The sequence below is a fragment of the Numida meleagris genome, chromosome 5 (genome assembly GCF_002078875.1).
Source record: "Numida meleagris isolate 19003 breed g44 Domestic line chromosome 5, NumMel1.0, whole genome shotgun sequence".
Taxonomy (NCBI): Eukaryota; Metazoa; Chordata; class Aves; order Galliformes; family Numididae; genus Numida; species Numida meleagris.
The window spans coordinates 24,529,030-24,536,448 of NC_034413.1; the positions used below are offsets into that span (position 1 = coordinate 24,529,030).

Genomic DNA, 7,419 nt, shown 5'->3' on the forward strand with positions numbered 1-7,419 from the left:
GTACTGATTTTACCATACCAATTTTCTTTTATTTGCTTTATCATGTGGTCTTACAAGTGGTGGAGAAGCCTGAAATAAATATCCTCTGATTTATGTTGTAGCTCCACTCGATTTAAAATTCTGTAGCGCTTCCTAATATTCTACTCCCCAGTCAGATGAATCAGTATTTTCTTCTAAAATGAAATTGAAAGTAATTCTGATATAGAATTTGGGATACAGCCTATAGGAGCTTAAGTATAAGACTGTGTATTTTCACACACTTGCGCATACATATATATGTGTAGATAATTATGTGTACATACATACTTTATATATAAATTATTGATTTGGAAATTATGTTCTTCCTCTTCCACAAAATTGTTGTTCTCTGTATTTACCCTTTGTTTCTTGGAATTTTACTACCATAAATTTTAAGCGCTTTATACAGTTCTTATTTCAGGGCCTTTATCTCTTGCACTGGCATCTAGTTTCACACAGGATTGGATCATTCTTCTTTTGTTCTGCAGAACAATTCTAAGTTACTGATTTTGTAAAAAGGCAGTCACCTCCAGACGCTGCCAGTGAAGAATTACAACTTCACACCTGGAATAAACAATAGAAGAAACTAATTTAAGGAGTCTAGGTGTTTTCACACATGTACAAATACTTCAAATTGAAGGAAAAAAAGAGAGAGAGAACTGTCCAAGTTAATTTATTTTCCTGTAAATGTTCTTTTCTTCTTGGAGCTTGTTGTGGTGACAAGGCTCTGCTTTAATTATAGTGAGGTATAATATAGTCTGGAATGAGTCTGAAAGCATCATAGACACACAGGCTGTCCAGGGGAAGCCAAGCAAGTGTCAAACTGAGGCTTATTTTTAAGAGATAAGGAGATTATATACTGTTATAGAAGCCCACTGTGCAATTACTTAACCTTCATAGTCACAGATTATAACTGAAATTCTCATATCTGATAGTATTTGATGAAGCATTCAGCATTTTGAATCATAGTGGACTATTGCAGTTCTGAATGACACCTGAATATTTCAAATGGGTTAGATGCATCTGATAATTTCTTGTCTCAGCATGCTACACTTATTTTATTTTTAGAAAATCTAAGGCACCTTAAAAGTACAATATTGAAAAAAAGTTGCTGTAGCAGTTTTTTTATAAAATGCTTTCCCTGGTGGCTTTGGTCTTTCCTTCCTCGTCATAAAGTGTGTTTTAGCTCTTTGAAGCAGTAGTGCAGTCCCCTTGTGGTGGGCACTGAAAAGCATGAAATCATAGAGAAATCACTTTGCTATTGTATTTGGGGATTAAAAGACAGAGTCTAACAAATGAGCCATACCTTGATCCAAAAGATGAGGTAACATCAGATAATACAGCATGTCTAGCACAGCTTAACTGAGAGTAAATTCTCAGCCCGTCATCCCTTTGCCAACCTCATTGCCAAGGCAAGGCCTTGATTTGCCTTTCGGGTATCACTGGTTTTTGTTTTTGTTTCCCTGCATTTTATCTTATTTTTAATATAGAATGTTAACTAAGGTTTCATTACAGTCTTGTATGCTTCCAGGAATGCATGAAGAACATGCTGTTCTTCAGAAAACTCAACCTGAACACGTACTTCTGTATTTATTCTTTTTACTCTCTTCCTGCCACCTGAATGACTGGATCCTGGCAGCACATATTTTTAGCAGTTTATCAATTTTTTAATGTAGAAAACAGTGTATAAGGATTTATATGAAGGCCTAGAGATGACTCAACTATTGGCTTGCATCTCTGCAGCAGAAGGCTGTGGTTTCCATTTCCACCTCATGTGCTAGGCTCACACCCAGTGCTTGGCACTGTATTTCAGTGACAGGGGATGCTGCATCATGGGAGATGTCATCCCAAAGATGACATGATGAACTCATCTCTATTGTTTCTCCATCTGGAAATGAAAACTCCAAGGAATACTTCAGAAAGAGCAGGAGTTTACCTTAGGGCCTTACCAATCGCTCCTAAAATTGTTCCTGTGTCAGTGTGTGTGAGATGTTGTTCAGTACATGACAACTATGTTTCTGCCTGAAGAGTTTTTGCAGCATCACTGTCTACACCATTTCCATCAGTGTAATGCATCTGTTGTGCCATTTGTAAGACACTCAGATTTCTATTAACAGAGCAGAATTTTTTCTTCTGTGCTCGTGACTGCAATTGTAAGAAGTCAGGGTTGCTGCTGCCTCCTCTTCCTACCGCTGGAGAGGGGAATTCTTCCTGCTGCTGCAGCCGCTGCAGGACAGGCACTTGGAGAAGTCAGTGTGTGGCACTGCTGGAGCATTTAATGCATCTGCCAAGGGAAATGCTGTAGCTGATTGCATATTTTTCAGTGATACAGAGACAGAAAATCTGTAACTATGGTGCATGATAGAGACAGTCACAAAGGGGCAATATTAACAGGTTATAAATGTCTGTTGTAAACGAGCTTGATGTATCCTGGGGAAATTGAAGATTTAATTCATTGGCGTATTTTGCTTTTAATCTGGACATGAAATAATAATATTAACAGTCATCCTTTATCTTCCTGAAGTCTACATAGTGAACGTTGCCCATGCCTGTCCAACTAACTCCTTCTCACCCCTATCAATTCATTACTTCTCTGCAGTCTTATAACAGTTTTTTGCTCTTGTATCCTCCTCTTCCCCAAGAACTTATCTTCAGAAAAATAAAGAAGGATGAAATCTTTCAAGTCCTTTTCCTTCTGTTTGCTTCTTATTCCTTTGGTTTGAGAAATATAGAATATGCTTGACACTATCTATATATGATTACGGACTTCAGCCCTATGTTTTCATTCTCTTCAGCATCTTCTTCATCTGTTGTGATGAATCTGCATATATCTTATCATAGACACTTAGTGAGCTCATTCTCAACCAGTCAATTGACTAGATTTCAGATGGATTTGAGGTTAGATACACACAAAGAAAATGCTATGTTTTTCAATATTCTTTAGTTTAGCCACTTGTTATTATACAGTAACTTATTTAGTGCAAGATGTTTTCATGCATTGAAGTAAGAATTTACTCCTTTTGATCCTGAAATTCTTTTAAGTTCATTTCAATATGTCCTTTTCCCGGTGGCTTTCTTAGGAGAGATTTTATTAGGCTTTATTAGGAGACTTCATTGCAAGTTTTTTCTCTAGTTGGCTGTAGGTTACAAAAAAAAAAAAATAATAATAATAATAAAAAAAATGCAAGATGTGAAAGAACAGATGTATATTGTTTTTTTGTTTGTTTTCAGTTTCCTGTAGAAGTCTGGTTAGGAACTATAGAAAATCAAGGCTGTAATTATACGTGCAGTCCTGCATCGTTCACCGACATTAAGTGATTGGGCAGTGTTCAGAGTGCAATCTGGATACTGATGGTGTATTTAAAAAAAAAAAAAAGTAATTTTAAATCCACCAAAAACCCAAACTCAGATCGATCAAGTCCCCAAATAATACGGGGTTCTGCCAGTTTTGAGTGCTCTAAGATGATTCTTCTCTTTAAAATTGATTTAAGTGTTTAACGTGAAAGATTTACTTTAAGTCAAATTTATTTTTTCTAAGATGTGATTGAATGTTACATAAAAGTAGTAGTTGTCTATATCATTGTTCTGTTGGTTCTTTCTGAGACTTTTGTTCTGTAATATTCTTACAAGGGTGTTTCTATTTTTAATGTATCTCTCATACATTTAGGAATGCTTGAGAATATGCATAGATTTTATGTGAACTGCACTAATGTTAGTATAAGCTAGTTCCTATGAAATGGTCTGTCTTGTAAGTTTTTAAATACCTTAGCCTTTAGTAACTATGAATAAAACAAGCAAGCACCTCCTTTTTCTAATGCATGGCAGATCCCTCCATATTCACCTGGAAACACATGGGCAAGGACAGCTGAGAAAATACTAAAAGGAAAACAAGATTTCAGGCTTGATAATCTGCTAGGTTAAAACACTGGTCCTCATCGGGCATGAGGAGTAACTGGAGTTCAACAAAAAAGTGTCTTTTTCTGTAACAGATATCAATACTTCAACACTGACAGATATTCTGTCAGTGTTATCTCATTGTCTGATTGTTCAGAGTTATAGGGTCAGAATTTGTACAGGCAGAACAAATTATCAATAAACAGACAGCCTTATTCAATCATCTTTAGATATCTAAGAAAATAACCAGAAACAGTGACTTGTCTTTTGGGTCACTGTCACCACTGATGAAACATACCACCCACCGCCTCACTGTGCTGACATCCACTGGTTGGTCTTCATCAACATTCAGCCGCTTCTGAAAGGTTTTGGCGAGCAGTAGAAAGTGAGGTATTGGCATGTTGTTTTGTATTGTGAAGACAGACATCTTACTTCTCTACAGGTAATATAACTTTCCAAGTAATACCATTTTTGTCCCTGCAGTTCTCTTGACACAAAACTCTTTTTTTGAAAACCCTAAATTAATTTGTCTTACTGTACGTAGAAAAGAGAGCATAGATCTGCAAGAGAGTCTCATGTGTGAGCAGAGATGCACATAAAATAGGCTGTCGTTAGGGAATATAAGTCGTTTTCCTCTTTAAGAAAAAATTGGCAGCTAGATGTTCTGCCAAACTTTCAGTGGGCTAAAACTCAAAGATCTCTACAGAGAACTGGAAAGAAGCCACTTTGGAACATAATTTTTACCAACAGGGATTAGAAGGAACGATCAAAACAAATGTGAAGTTTTAATAAACAAACAAGTTTCCATCTTAACTATTTACATTACTGCTTCCCTCTGTTATGTTACGCAGGTATTACTAGGTTGCAGATTGCAGATGGGATTCTTGTTCTGGATTAGATGTTAATATAACTTCATATATATTTTTAAATGTATAAAAAGCCTCATGAATTCAAATGAGATGTTACGGTCCACAGCTACAACTGCAGTAACAGCTACACAGCTTATAGAAAATAGCCAATGCCAGGTGTTAACTCATGAATATTTATACACATCAGTCATGGTGGAAGCATACTCCCAGTGCAATGGATAAAAAGCACCTGGTACTGGAATAGATCCTTCAAGAGACATCTTGGGGAAAAAAAAAAACATTCTTCCCCCTCCCATCCCCATGTGTTTCTTTCCACAAAAATGGGACAGTGAAGAGGGATCACAACATAAAAACATGGTACAGTATTTCTTGATTAATTGACAGAGTTCATATTTTTTGTTCTAAATTTGGAATCTGTTTTTCTCTTAAAAAAATGTGAACGCTTTTTTACACAAACATTTTTTCAATTGTGTCATGATGATGGACCTTAAAAACTGAGTATTTATACTTTCTAAATTTCATGAACTAAGGTAATTTTGAAGATGTCTGTGGAAGAAAAGTATATGCAGAATTTTATTGTGTTTTATTTAAGTCAGTAAAGATTTTCTTTTAGTTTTATATAACTGGGTGGCAGCAGAGTGGATTTTTCTCACTTAAAAAACCCACTCATTTGAACTTGGAAAGTTTCAATTCCAAAATAAGGTTTTTTCAGAGTTCTGGAGAAGGAAAAAAAACCATGGAATTGAAATGAAATGAACATTTTATGCATGTTAAGATATGAGCTGCAGGCCAACCTGGCAGTTTGTACTGATCAGGAAAGCAGGACTGAAACCAGACTTTCTCTGGAACTTACATTTTCACTCTTGCTTTATTTCTAAATTTTCCTCCTGAAAACAGAACCCCATAAACTAAAGGTTTAGTGAAAAGGTTGGGAGAGAATGTCTGTGGCAATAAAAGTCCAAAAAGCTACATAAAAGTAAATAAGGTACATCTTATATCAATTTGAAATGTAAATGCCATTAATGAAATTGTAACAGAAAGGCCCAGATCTGTTCTTTTTCCTAGTGACCATGGATGAGAAAGTCCTGCAGAACCAGTGTGTACGTGCTGCTTCTTTTCCCAGAGATCTGTCACTTTTCTGCATTGGCAGGTGAGATATTAAAGACCCAATGGTTATACTGATTTCAAAGGAGAACAAGGCAAACATGAGAGATGCAGACAGCTAGCCCTGCTGCAGCTAATTGAAAAATGTCTGCTTGAAATACTGCAGTTACCATCAGCCTCTGTATGAGAGCTGAGCAAGGCAGCATACCAGTGTAAATAATTTAGAAGGGTACAGTTCTACATCTTGCTGATATATTTGTAGATTAGTTATCCCTGCTTTCAGCTCCTGAGATTTCTTTATTTTTGTCTCAATATCTGCTTTTCCTAGACCACCAGTGGTTGTGGTAGGCCAGAAGAACCCTGACAGTGACAATGTTCTTTTGCATGGCCCTAGTGTTGTGATCACTGGTGTGTGCCTGCACACCCCTCCAGACAGCCTGCCACAGACTGCAGTGTTTTGTACATAATTTCCAGACAAGCTGAGAGATCCCCTGCGTGTGCCAAGCATCATAGTGGGAGACTGGCTTCCTGAGCAATATTACTAAGACTTTCATGGAAAAAGAACTACCTTGGGAATTATTTGTGATGTGCATTAGAGCCATGAAAATATCATTGAAGCTCAGTTTTAAAGGAAATAGAAAAGGGCATAAGTGAAAAGATGCAGACAAGCTGGCATCAATTACACATCTAAGGTTTGCATCAATAGCAACAAGCAGCACTGAGCAGTTAGATGGCTGTTTGCAACCTAAGATCGTGATGGATCCTCATCTGGCTTTTCATCAAAGCAGAAGCAGGCAGTGGCAAAAGCCACGGCTGTCTTTTCATCACTAGGGAACATTTTTTATATTTGCTCTGTAGCTGTAACAGCTAACAGAAGTCTGCAGTATCTAGAGAAATAGCTCAGAACATCCTTTCTAAGGAATCATCCAAACAAAGCTCAATCCATTTTCTATGGACTTAAACAGCAATTCAGACAGTTGCAAATAAGTTAAAAACATGCATCTGTACTTACATAGAAAAGAGATTAGGACTTAGATGTAACAACCTAATGTTCAGCTATACATACAGTGTGGTGTGGAGCTTGTGCTACATTATGTTTAGAATTCATGCAGAAGTATTTCTTAGAGAGGAAAGATATTAAGTCATATCTTCTAATTATCAACGGAACATAATGGAATAAAGACAATATCAAGGGGAAGAAGGGGTGGGAGTCATCAGGAGCTACAGCCATAAGGAATGTTTCTTCCTCTTTAGTTGCAGTTTCATTATGAAAATACATAGACAGTACCCCAAGATGGATATCTGAAGAAACTGCAGAGAATGCAGGCAAGTAAATGAAAAAAGTGCTAGAAAAGTTTTGGTGATTTGACTTTACTGTCAGCAACTGCTATTTAGGTTACTTGTTAAGTAGAAATTACACATTTTCCTTCTTTATTCAGCTGTTTATCTAGTTTATGTCTCAGCATGTTTGACTTCAGGTACTACTGGTAAAGAAGAGAGGAATATCAACGTAATAACTTCCATTTTCTTTAGA

At 36.6% G+C, this 7,419-nt stretch overlaps 1 long non-coding RNA gene across 4 annotated transcripts in view; it reads left to right on the plus strand.

Moving 5' to 3' along the window:
* LOC110400508 overlaps positions 1-7,212 on the plus strand; it is a 228,137-nt gene extending 220,925 nt beyond the window's left edge. For all 4 annotated transcript variants that reach the window (XR_002439904.1, XR_002439901.1, XR_002439903.1 and 1 more), the window contains 2 exons: positions 5,847-5,931; positions 7,140-7,212. This is a non-coding gene — a long non-coding RNA (uncharacterized LOC110400508). The remainder of the gene's footprint in view (positions 1-5,846; positions 5,932-7,139) is intronic.